A 14,579-nucleotide genomic window follows, 5' to 3' on the forward strand; every position below is an offset into this window, starting at 1 on the left:
TATTAAAAAACACGCTGTAAGAGATTTATATATGTAAAAAAAAAACACACTGTAAGACTATTAAAACACACGCTGTAAGACATTTATTTAAAAAAACACGCACCGTAAGATGTTTATAAAAAAAATGCCGTAAGGCGTTTATTTAAACAAAATACAATGTAAGACGTTTATTTAAAAAAAACACGCCATAAGACATTTATTTAAAAAAAAAACACGCCGTAAGATGTTTATAAAAAAATGCCGTAAGGTGTTTACTTAAAAAAAGACACTGTAAGACGTTTATTAAAAAACACGCCGTAAAACATGTATTTAAAAAAACACACCGTAAGATATTTATTCTAAAAAAAACACGCGCCATAAGATGTTTATTAAAAAAAGCCGTAAGACGTTTATTAAAAAAATACACTGTAAGACTTTTATTTAAAAAAACACGCCGTAAGACGTTTATTTAAAAACAAACACGCCGTAAGATGTTCATTCAAAAAAAAATGCTGTAAGACGTTAAAAAAAACACGCCATAAGACATTTATTATAAAAAACACGCCGTTAGATGTTTACTTAAAAAAAACATGCTGTCAGACGTTTATTCAAAAAAACACGCTGTAACACGATTATTAAAAAACACACTGTCAGGCAATTATATGTAAAGAAGACACTGTAAGATGTTTATTAAAAAACACGCTGTAAGAGATTTATATATGTAAAAAAACACACTGTAAGACTATTAAAACACACGCTGTAAGACATTTATTTAAAAAACACGCACCGTAACATGTTTATAAAAAATGCCGTAAGGCGTTTATTTAAAAAAACACGCCATAAGACGTTTATTAAAAAAACACACGCTGTAAGACAGTTGTTAAAGAAAAATGTGGCGTAAGACGTTTATTTAAAAAAACACGCTGTAAGACGTTTATATATGTAAAAAACACACTGTAAGACGTTTATGAAAAAACACGCTGTAAGACGTTTAAATATGTAAAAAAAAACCATGGCGTAAGATGTTTATTAAAAAAACACGGCATAAGACGTTTATTTAAAAAAATACTGTAAGACGTTTATTAAAAAACACACTGTAAGACTTTTATCTAAAAAAAAAACACGCCGTAAGACGTATATTAACAAAACCATACTGTCAGACGTTTATTAATAACACATTTATTAACAAACACGTTGTCAGATGTTTATGTATGTTAAAAAGACACTGCAAGACGTTTATTAAAAAACACGCTGTAAGACATTTATTTAACAAACACGTGCCGTAAGATGTTTATTTAAAAAAATGGCATAAGACGTTTATTTTAAAAAAACACGCCGTAAGACATTAATTTTAAAAAAATGTGCCGTAAGACGTTTATTTAAAAAACACACTGTAAGACGTTTATATATGTAAAACACACTGTAAGACATTCATTAAAAAACATGCTGTAAGACGTTTATATTTGTAAAAAACACACCGTAAGACGTTTATTAAAAAACACGCTGTAAGACGTTTATATATGTAAAAAACACACTGTAAGACATTTATTAAAAAACATGCTGTAAGACGTTATATTTGTAAAAAAAAAGCACGGTGTAAAAGATTTATTAAAAAACAGCATAAGACGTTATTTAAGAAAACACACTGTAAGACATTTATTTAAAAAAACACCGTAAGACGTTTATTAAAAAATGCTGTAAGACGTTTATTTAAAAAAACATGCCGTAAAATGTTTATTTAAAAAAAACATGCCGTAAGACGTTTATTAAAAAAAAACACTGTAAGACGTTTATTAAAAAACACACTGTAAGACGTTTATATATGTAAAAAACACACTGTAAGACGTTTAATAATCAATCAATCAATCAATCAATTTTTTTTATATAGCGCCAAATCACAACAAACAGTTGTCCCAAGGCGCTTTAAATAATAAAATAATACAATATTTAAAAAACACGCTGTAAGACGTTTATATATGTAAAAAACACACTGTAAGACGTTTATTAAAAAAAAACACTGTAAGACGTTTATATATGTAAAAAACACACTGTAAGATGTTTATGAAAAAAACACGCTGTAAGACGTTTATATATGTAAAAAAAACACACTGTAAGACGTTTATTAAAAAACACGCTGTAAGACGTTTAAATATGTAAAAAAAAACATGGCGTAAGATGTTTATTAAAAAAACATGCCGTAAAACGTATATATTTAAAAAAAACATGCTGTAAGATGTTTATTTAAAAAAAAACACGCTGTCAGACGTTTATGTATGTAAAAAAGACACTGTAAGACGTTTATTAAAAAAAACATACTGTCAGACGTTTATTAAAAAAAACACGCCGTGACACGTTTATTAACAAACACGCTGTCAGACGTTTATGTATGTAAAAAAGACGCTAAGACGTTTATTAAAAAACACGCTGTAAGAGTTTATAAATGTAAAAAAAAACACACTGTAAGACTATTAAAAAACATGCTGTAAGACGTTTATTTAAAAAACACGTGCCGTAAGATGTTTATTTAAAAAAATGCCATAAGACGTTTATTTAAAAAAACACGCCGTAAGACATTAATTTTAAAAAAATGCGCCGTAAGACGTTTATTTAAAAAAACACGCTGTAAGACGTTTATATATGTAAAACACACTGTAAGACGTTCATTAAAAAACTGTTGTATGGCTGGGGGGCCTGGCTGCCTTTTTGTTTCTGTCTTTTGTTTTTCCTTCCAGGTGGCTTGCATTTGGGACTGAGTGGCTGTGTTGCTGAGGTTATCAGGACCTCACCCTGATCACCTGCGGCTTGTCAGGACTCACAGCTGAGGTGCATCTATATGGATTGGAACATGGTGGCATTTAAGACTGGAGTATACAGTGTGTATTTGCCAGAGACTCGACCTTGTGACCAGACGGGTGAGATCGTCGTCTCGGGAGCCATCTCATCATCAGTGGATGCAGAGAACGTCCAGGGTTTGATGCACGGTCTGTGAAAGAGGAGGGGGTGAGGTCTCACGCTTGTCAGCACACTTCCTGAGGTACGTTAGATTTTGTGACTAACATTTATACAGTCAGTAAATGTGGTGTTCCTCACACCTTTATTATATTGAGCTGTATGTTAGTCATGTATCGGCTTCCACTGCAGTGGAGTTTTGTGAACTGGATGTTCCATGCCTGCAGGTTGGGAAGCTGATTAGTAATCAAGCCAGGAAGTGTTTGCTGTTTGTACACCTTTAAGTGTTCTCTCTGTGTGTAGAGTGTGGACTCACATAATGGTTCCTTCTTTCACAGACTCGGTTTGTTGCGGCCACCTGGGGGGTGTCGGCGGGGTCCTTGGGTCCGAACAGCTTCTGGCTCCGGACCGTTAGCGTTGCTGGGAGCGCACCACGCCAGACCGCACTTTCTTTTGTTATTTTTTGTATCACTGTTATGTATTAAATTCAGTTAGCCTTTGTACCGTGCTCTGCTTATTTCGTACTGGGTCCTTCAAACGCTGGTCGGTTCTCCGAGCTGCGTCCGACACATAACAAAAACATGCTGTAAGACGTTTATATTTGTAAAAAACACACCGTAAGACGTTTATTAAAAAACACGCTGTAAGACGTTTATATTTGTAAAAAACACACTGTAAGACATTTATATATGTAAAAAAAAGATGTTTATTTAAAAAAAAACATGCCGTAAAATATTTATTTAAAAAAAACATGCTGTAAGATGTTTATTAAAAAAACACACCGTAAGATGTTTAATTAAAAAAACATGCCGTAAGACGTTTATTTAAAAAACACACTGTAAAACGTTTATTTTAAAAAAAACACGCCGGAAGACATTCATAAAAAAACATGCCGTAAGACGTTTATAAAAAAAATCACACCGTAAGATGTTTATTTAAAAAAAAAAAACACTGTAAGACATTTATTTAAAAAAAACACGCTGTCAGACGTTTATTAAAAAAAGTGCCGTAAGACGTTTATTAAAAAAAAACATGCCGTAAAACATTTCTTTAAAAAAAACACACCGTAACACATTTATCTAAAAAAATGTTCCATAAGACGTTTATTTAAAAAAAACACGCTGTAAGACATTTATATATGTAAAAAACACACTGTAAGACGTTTAAAAAAACACGCTGTAAGACGTTTATATATGTAAAAAACACACTGTAAGACGTTTATTAAAAAAACACGCTGTAAGACGTTTATATATGTAAAAAACATGCTGTAAGACATTTATATATGTAAAAAAACACTGTAAGACGTTTATTAAAAAACACACTGTAAGACGGTTATTTAAAAAAACATGCCATAAAACATTTAATAAAAAAACAAGCTGTAAGATGTTTATTAAAAAAACACGCCATAAAACATTTAATAAAAAAATGCCGTAAGACGTTTATTAAAAAAACACTGTAAGACTTTTATAAAAAAAAAACACGCCAGAAGACGTTTATTAAAAAAAATGTGCCGTAAGACGTTTATTTAAAAAAACACGCTGTAAGATGTTTATATATGTAAAAAACACACTGTAAGATGTTTATTAAAAAACATGCTGTAAGACGTTTATATATGTAAAAAACACACTGTAAGACGTTTATTAAAAAACACGCTGTAAGACGTTTATATATGTAAAAAAACACACTGTAAGACGTTTATTAAAAAACACGCTGTAAGACGTTTATTTAAAAAACACGCTGTAAGACGTTTATTTAAAAAAAAATGCTGTAAGATGTTTATTAAAAAAACATGCTGTAAGATGTTTATTAAAAAAAACGCCGTAAGATGTTTAATAAAAAAAAAATGCCGTGAGACGTTTATTAAAAAAACACACTGTAAGACGTTTATTAAAAAAAAAACACGCCGGAAGACGTTTATTAAAAAAAAATGTGCCGTAAGACGTTTATTTAAAAAAACACGCTGTAAGATGTTTATATATGTAAAAAACACACTGTAAGACGTTTATTAAAAAACACGCTGTAAGACGTTTGTATATGTAAAAAGCACACTGTAAGACATTTAATAAAAAACACGCTGTAAGACATTTATATATGTAAAAAAACACACGGTAAGACGTTTATTAAAAAACACGCTGTAAGACGTTTATTTAAAAAACACGCTGTAAGACATTTATTTAAAAAAAATGCTGTAAGACGTTTATTAAAAAAACATGCTGTAAGATGTTTATTAAAAAAAAAAAAACGCCGTAAGACATTTAATAAAAAATAAATGCCGTGAGACGTTGATTAAAAAAACACACTGTAAGTTAATTTTTTGGTTATCTGTGCCCACCACTGCATTTATGATCGCACCACTGTCAAGATAATCCAACTATTTTCACTCTTTCTTCAATTCAGTTAGTTTATTCGAGATTAAATTATGAACAGTTATGAATGAATGAATGAATGAAAACTGTTTATTTCGAACATTTGATACAACAACAATTACAAGATAGATCAGTAAAGACAACAACAAAAATGTTCCTACTGTGTACCCAACATGTCCGAAAAGGGGTAGGGTGAAGCATCAGCTTATTTATCCCTACCCCTTCTTCCCCACAACCAGTAATACCCTTTGCCACATATACACATAGATTCCTACACACCTAAACCGATCTCTCTCTCTCTCTCTCTCTCTCTCTCTCTCTCTCTCTCTCTCTCTCTCTCTATATATATATATATATATATATATATACATACACATATACACACATATATACACAAACATAAATATACACCTACACATACCTACTTACATAGAAAATACTATATATTTACAAGCCGAAGCAAAAAACAAAAACACCCTAACCCTCATTACCCTTCCTCCTCCCTATACCTAGAAAAAAACATATTTTTGTACCGCTGTTTGAACTGGTTCATGCTTGGACATTGCTTGAGCCCCACTCCCAATCTGTTCCACATCCTCACCCCACAGACAGAAATACAGAAACCTTTTAATGTTGTTCGTGAACACTGATGCTTTAAATTAAATTTCCCCCCTCAGACTGCAATTCCCTGATCTGTTAAAAAACATATTTTTAAGACATTTATTATAAAAAACACGCCGTTAGATGTTTACTTAAAAAAAACATGCTGTCAGACGTTTATTCAAAAAAACACGCTGTAACACGATTATTAAAAAACACACTGTCAGGCAATTATATGTAAAGAAGACACTGTAAGATGTTTATTAAAAAACACGCTGTAAGAGATTTATATATGTAAAAAAACACACTGTAAGACTATTAAAACACACGCTGTAAGACATTTATTTAAAAAACACGCACCGTAACATGTTTATAAAAAAATGCCGTAAGGCGTTTATTTAAAAAAACACGCCATAAGACGTTTATTAAAAAAACACACGCTGTAAGACAGTTATTAAAGAAAAATGTGGCGTAAGACGTTTATTTAAAAAAACACGCTGTAAGACGTTTATATATGTAAAAAACACACTGTAAGACGTTTATGAAAAAACACGCTGTAAGACGTTTAAATATGTAAAAAAAAACCATGGCGTAAGATGTTTATTAAAAAAACACGGCATAAGACGTTTATTTAAAAAAATACTGTAAGACGTTTATTAAAAAACACACTGTAAGACTTTTATCTAAAAAAAAAACACGCCGTAAGACGTATATTAACAAAACCATACTGTCAGACGTTTATTAATAACACATTTATTAACAAACACGTTGTCAGATGTTTATGTATGTTAAAAAGACACTGCAAGACGTTTATTAAAAAACACGCTGTAAGACATTTATTTAACAAACACGTGCCGTAAGATGTTTATTTAAAAAAATGGCATAAGACGTTTATTTTAAAAAAACACGCCGTAAGACATTAATTTTAAAAAAATGTGCCGTAAGACGTTTATTTAAAAAACACACTGTAAGACGTTTATATATGTAAAACACACTGTAAGACATTCATTAAAAAACATGCTGTAAGACGTTTATATTTGTAAAAAACACACCGTAAGACGTTTATTAAAAAACACGCTGTAAGACGTTTATATATGTAAAAAACACACTGTAAGACATTTATTAAAAAACATGCTGTAAGACGTTTATATTTGTAAAAAAAAGCACGGTGTAAAAGATTTATTAAAAAAACAGCATAAGACGTTTATTTAAGAAAACACACTGTAAGACATTTATTTAAAAAAAACTACGTAAGACGTTTATTAAAAAAATGCTGTAAGACGTTTATTTTAAAAAAACATACCGTAAAATGTTTATTTAAAAAAACATGCGGTAAGACGTTTATTAAAAAAAAAACACTGTAAGACGTTTATTAAAAAAGACGCTGTAAGACGTTTATATATGTAAAAAACACACTGTAAGACGTTTAATAATCAATCAATCAATCAATCAATTTTTTTTTATATAGCGCCAAATCACAACAAACAGTTGTCCCAAGGCGCTTTAAATAATAAAATAATACAATAATAAAAACACGCTGTAAGACGTTTATATATGTAAAAAACACAATGTAAGACGTTTATTAAAAAAACACACTGTAAGACGTTTATATATGTAAAAAACACACTGTAAGACGTTTATTAAAAAACACGCTGTAAGACGTTTATATATGTAAAAAAACACTGTAAGACGTTTATTAAAAAACACACTGTAAGACATTTAAATATGTAAAAAAAAAACCATGGCGTAAGATGTTTATTAAAAAAACACGGCATAAGACGTTTATTTAAAAAAATGCTGTAAGACGTTTATTAAAAAACACACTGTAAGACTTTTATCTAAAAAAACATGCCGTAAGACGTATATTAACAAAAACATACTGTCAGACGTTTATTAATAAAAACACGCCATAACACATTTATTAACAAACACGCTGTCAGACGTTTATGTATGTTAAAAAGACACTGTAAGATGTTTATTAAAAAACACGCTGTAAGACATTTATAAATGTAAAAAAACACACTGTAAGACTATTAAAAAACACGCTGTAAGACGTTTATTTAACAAACACGTGCCGTAAGATGTTTATTTAAAAAAATGGCATAAGACGTTTATTTTAAAAAACATGCCATAAGACATTAATTTTAAAAAAATGCGCCGTAAGACGTTTATTTAAAAAAACACACTGTAAGACGTTTATATATGTAAAACACACTGTAAGACGTTCATTAAAAAACTGTTGTATGGCTGGGGGGCCTGGCTGCCTTTTTGTTTCTGTCTTTTGTTTTTCCTTCCAGGTGGCTTGCATTTGGGACTGAGTGGCTGTGTTGCTGAGGTTATCAGGACCTCACCCTGATCACCTGCGGCTTGTCAGGACTCACAGCTGAGGTGCATCTATATGGATTGGAACATGGTGGCATTTAAGACTGGAGTATACAGTGTGTATTTGCCAGAGACTCGACCTTGTGACCAGACGGGTGAGATCGTCGTCTCGGGAGCCATCTCATCATCAGTGGATGCAGAGAACGTCCAGGGTTTGATGCACGGTCTGTGAAAGAGGAGGGGGTGAGGTCTCACGCTTGTCAGCACACTTCCTGAGGTACGTTAGATTTTGTGACTAACATTTATACAGTCAGTAAATGTGGTGTTCCTCACACCTTTATTATATTGAGCTGTATGTTAGTCATGTATCGGCTTCCACTGCAGTGGAGTTTTGTGAACTGGATGTTCCATGCCTGCAGGTTGGGAAGCTGATTAGTAATCAAGCCAGGAAGTGTTTGCTGTTTGTACACCTTTAAGTGTTCTCTCTGTGTGTAGAGTGTGGACTCACATAATGGTTCCTTCTTTCACAGACTCGGTTTGTTGCGGCCACCTGGGGGGTGTCGGCGGGGTCCTTGGGTCCGAACAGCTTCTGGCTCCGGACCGTTAGCATTGCTGGGAGCGCACCACGCCAGACCGCACTTTCTTTTGTTATTTTTTGTATCACTGTTATGTATTAAATTCAGTTAGCCTTTGTACCGTGCTCTGCTTATTTCATACTGGGTCCTTCAAACGCTGGTCGGTTCTCCGAGCTGCGTCCGACACATAACAAAAACATGCTGTAAGACGTTTATATTTGTAAAAAACACACCGTAAGACGTTTATTAAAAAACACGCTGTAAGACGTTTATATTTGTAAAAAAAAAGCACGGTGTAAAAGATTTATTAAAAAAACAGCATAAGACGTTTATTTAAGAAAACACACTGTAAGACATTTATTTAAAAAAAACTACGTAAGACGTTTATTTAAAAAATGCTGTAAGATGTTTATTTTAAAAAAACATGCCGTAAAATGTTTATTTAAAAAAAACATGCGGTAAGACGTTTATTTAAAAAAAAAACACTGTAAGACGTTTATTAAAAAAGACGCTGTAAGACGTTTATATATGTAAAAGAAAACACCGTGTAAGACGTTTATTTAAAAAAACACACTGTAAGACATTTATAAAAAAAAACACGCCATAAGACGTTCATAAAAAAATTCTGTCAGACATTTATTAAAAAAAACACGCTGTAACATGTTTATTAAAAACACGCTGTCAGACGTTTATATATAAAGAAGACACTGTAAGATGTTTATTAATAAACACGATGTAAGACATTTATATATGTAAAAAAACACACTGTAAGACTATTAAAAACCACGCTGTAAGATGGTTATTTAAAAAAACACGCGCTGTAAGATGTTTATTAAAAAAATGCTGTAAAACGTTTATTTTAAAAAACATGCCATAAAACATTTATTTAAAAAACAAGATGTAAGATTTATTATTTATTAAAAAAAAATGTCATAAGACGTTTAATTAAAAAAAACATTTAAGACATTTATTTTAAAAAATGTGGTGTAAGACGTTTATTTAAAAAAACACGCTGTAAGACATTTATATATGTAAAAAACACACTGTAAGACGTTTATTAAAAAAACACGCTGTAAGACATTTATATATGTAAAAAACACACTGTAAGACGTTTATTAAAAAAACACGCTGTAAGACATTTATATATGTAAAAAACACACTGTAAGACATTTATATATGTAAAAAAAAGATGTTTATTTTAAAAAAACATGCTGTAAGATGTTTATTAAAAAAACACGCCGTAAGATGTTTAATTAAAAAAACATGCCGTAAGACGTTTATTTAAAAAACACACTGTAAAACGTTTATTTAAAAAAAAACATGCCGGAAGACATTCATAAAAAAAACATGCCGTAAGACGTTTATAAAAAAAATCACGCCGTAAGATGTTTATTTAAAAAAAAAACACTGTAAGACATTTATTAAAAAAAACATGCTGTCAGACGTTTATTAAAAAAAAGTGCCGTAAGACGTTTATTCAAAAAAAAAGTGCCGTAAGACGTTTATTAAAAAAAAACATGCCGTAAAACATTTCTTTAAAAAAAAACACACCGTAACACATTTATTTAAAAAAATGTGCCATAAGACGTTTATTTAAAAAAACACGCTGTAAGACATTTATATATGTAAAAAACACACTGTAAGACGTTTAATAAAAACACGCTGTAAGACGTTTATATATGTAAAAAACACAATGTAAGACGTTTATTAAAAAAACACACTGTAAGACGTTTATATATGTAAAAAACACACTGTAAGACGTTTATTAAAAAACACGCTGTAAGACATTTATATATGTAAAAAAACACTGTAAGACGTTTATTAAAAAACACGCTGTAAGACGTTTAAATATGTAAAAAAAAAACATGGCGTAAGATGTTTATTAAAAAAACACGGCATAAGAGGTTTATTTAAAAAAATGCTGTAAGACGTTTATTAAAAAACACACTGTAAGACTTTTATCTAAAAAAACATGCCGTAAGACGTATATTAACAAAAACATACTGTCAGACGTTTATTAATAAAAACACGCCATAACACATTTATTAACAAACACGCTGTCAGACGTTTATGTATGTTAAAAAGACACTGTAAGATGTTTATTCAAAAACATGCTGTAAGACATTTATAAATGTAAAAAAACACACTGTAAGACTATTAAAAAACACGCTGTAAGACGTTTATTTAACAAACACGTGCCGTAAGATGTTTATTTAAAAAAATGGCATAAGACGTTTATTTTAAAAAAACACGCCGTAAGACGTTTATATATGTAAAACACACTGTAAGACGTTCATTAAAAAACATGCTGTAAGACGTTTATATTTGTAAAAAACACACCGTAAGACGTTTATTAAAAAACACGCTGTAAGACGTTTATATTTGTAAAAAAAAGCACGGTGTAAAAGATTTATTAAAAAAACAGCATAAGACGTTTATTTAAGAAAACACACTGTAAGACATTTATTTTAAAAAAAACTACGTAAGACGTTTATTTAAAAAATGCTGTAAGACGTTTATTTTAAAAAAACATGCCGTAAAATGTTTATTTAAAAAAAACATGCCGTAAGACGTTTATTAAAAAAAACACTGTAAGACGTTTATTAAAAAAGACGCTGTAAGACGTTTATATATGTAAAAAAAACACAGTGTAAGACGTTTATTTAAAAAAACACACTGTAAGACATTTATTAAAAAAAACACGCCGTAACACGTTTATTAAAAACACGCTGTCAGACGTTTATATATAAAGAAGACACTGTAAGATGTTTATTAAAAAACACGATGTAAGACATTTATATATGTAAAAAAAACACACTGTAAGACTATTAAAAACCACGCTGTAAGATGGTTATTTAAAAAAACACGCACTGTAAGATGTTTATTAAAAAAATGCTGTAAAACGTTTATTTTAAAAAACATGCCATAAAACATTTATTTAAAAAACAAGATGTAAGATTTATTATTTATTTAAAAAAAATGTCATAAGACGTTTAATTAAAAAAAAAACATTTAAGACATTTATTTTTAAAAAATGTGGTGTAAGACGTTTATTTAAAAAACACGCTGTAAGACGTTTATATATGTAAAAAACACACTGTAAGACATTTATATATGTAAAAAAAAGATGTTTATTTAAAAAAAAACATGCCGTAAAATATTTATTTAAAAAAAAACATGCTGTAAGATGTTTATTAAAAAAACACACCGTAAGATGTTTAATTAAAAAAACATGCCGTAAGACGTTTATTTAAAAAACACACTGTAAAACGTTTATTTTAAAAAAACACGCCGGAAGACATTCATAAAAAAACATGCCGTAAGACGTTTATAAAAAAAATCACACCGTAAGATGTTTATTTAAAAAAAAAAAACACTGTAAGACATTTATTAAAAAAAAACACGCTGTCAGACGTTTATTAAAAAAAGTGCCGTAAGACGTTTATTAAAAAAAAACATGCCGTAAAACATTTCTTTAAAAAAAACACACCGTAACACATTTATCTAAAAAAATGTTCCATAAGACGTTTATTTAAAAAAAACACGCTGTAAGACATTTATATATGTAAAAAACACACTGTAAGACGTTTAATAAAAACACGCTGTAAGACGTTTATATATGTAAAAAACACAATGTAAGACGTTTATTAAAAAAACACGCTGTAAGACGTTTATATATGTAAAAAACACGCTGTAAGACATTTATATATGTAAAAAAACACTGTAAGACGTTTATTAAAAAACACACTGTAAGACGGTTATTTAAAAAAACATGCCATAAAACATTTAATAAAAAAACAAGCTGTAAGATGTTTATTAAAAAAACACGCCATAAAACATTTAATAAAAAAAATGCCGTAAGACGTTTATTAAAAAAACACTGTAAGACTTTTATAAAAAAAAAAACACGCCAGAAGACGTTTATTAAAAAAAATGTGCCGTAAGACGTTTATTTAAAAAAACACGCTGTAAGATGTTTATATATGTAAAAAACACACTGTAAGATGTTTATTAAAAAACATGCTGTAAGACGTTTGTATATGTAAAAAACACACTGTAAGACGTTTAATAAAAAACACGCTGTAAGACGTTTATATATGTAAAAAAACACACTGTAAGACGTTTATTAAAAAACACGCTGTAAGACGTTTATTTAAAAAACACGCTGTAAGACGTTTATTTAAAAAAAAATGCTGTAAGATGTTTATTAAAAAAACATGCTGTAAGATGTTTATTATAAAAAACGCCGTAAGACATTTAATAAAAAATAAATGCCGTGAGACGTTTATTAAAAAAACACACTGTAAGACGTTTATTAAAAAAAAAACACGCCGGAAGACGTTTATTAAAAAAAAATGTGCCGTAAGACGTTTATTTAAAAAAACATGCTGTAAGATGTTTATATATGTAAAAAACACACTGTAAGACGTTTATTAAAAAACACGCTGTAAGACGTTTGTATATGTAAAAAGCACACTGTAAGACATTTAATAAAAAACACGCTGTAAGACATTTATATATGTAAAAAAACACACGGTAAGACGTTTATTTAAAAAACACGCTGTAAGACGTTTGTTTAAAAAAAATGCTGTAAGACGTTTATTAAAAAAACATGCTGTAAGATGTTTATTAAAAAAAAAAAACGCCGTAAGACATTTAATAAAAAATAAATGCCGTGAGACGTTGATTAAAAAAACACACTGTAAGTTAATTTTTTGGTTATCTGTGCCCACCACTGCATTTATGATCGCACCACTGTCAAGATAATCCAACTATTTTCACTCTTTCTTCAATTCAGTTAGTTTATTCGAGATTAAATTATGAACAGTTATGAATGAATGAATGAATGAAAACTGTTTATTTCGAACATTTGATACAACAACAATTACAAGATAGATCAGTAAAGACAACAACAAAAATGTTCCTACTGTGTACCCAACATGTCCGAAAAGGGGTAGGGTGAAGCATCAGCTTATTTATCCCTACCCCTTCTTCCCCACAACCAGTAATACCCTTTGCCACATATACACATAGATTCCTACACACCTAAACCGATCTCTCTCTCTCTCTCTCTCTCTCTCTCTCTCTCTCTCTCTCTCTCTCTCTCTCTCTCTCTCTCTCTCTCTCTCTCTCTCTCTCTATATATATATATATATATACATACACATATACACACATATATACACAAACATAAATATACACCTACACATACCTACTTACATAGAAAATACTATATATTTACAAGCCGAAGCAAAAAAACAAAAACACCCTAACCCTCATTACCCTTCCTCCTCCCTATACCTAGAAAAAACCATATTTTTGTACCGCTGTTTGAACTGGTTCATGCTTGGACATTGCTTGAGCCCCACTCCCAATCTGTTCCACATCCTCACCCCACAGACAGAAATACAGAAACCTTTTAATGTTGTTCGTGCCCACTGATGCTTTAAATTAAATTTCCCCCCTCAGACTGTAATCCCCTGATCTGTTAAAAAACATATTTTTAATATTTGCTGGAAGTAAATTGTTTATTGCTTTATACATGATTTGTACTGTTTGAAAATGAACCAAGTCTGTGAATTTTAAGAATTTGGATTGTAAAAATAGTGGATTTGTATGATCTCTATGGCCAGTATTATGAATAATTCTTATAGCTCTTTTCTGCATTACTGATAGTGATTGTGTTGTACCTTTATAAGTATTACCCCATACCTCTGCACAGTACTGTAAATATGGTAAAAACGGAACACTCTTGTACTTGTCTGTGACTTTTTCTATTTTAAATAAA

Source organism: Thalassophryne amazonica, chromosome 16 (assembly GCF_902500255.1).
Source record: "Thalassophryne amazonica chromosome 16, fThaAma1.1, whole genome shotgun sequence".
Taxonomy (NCBI): domain Eukaryota; kingdom Metazoa; phylum Chordata; class Actinopteri; order Batrachoidiformes; family Batrachoididae; genus Thalassophryne; species Thalassophryne amazonica.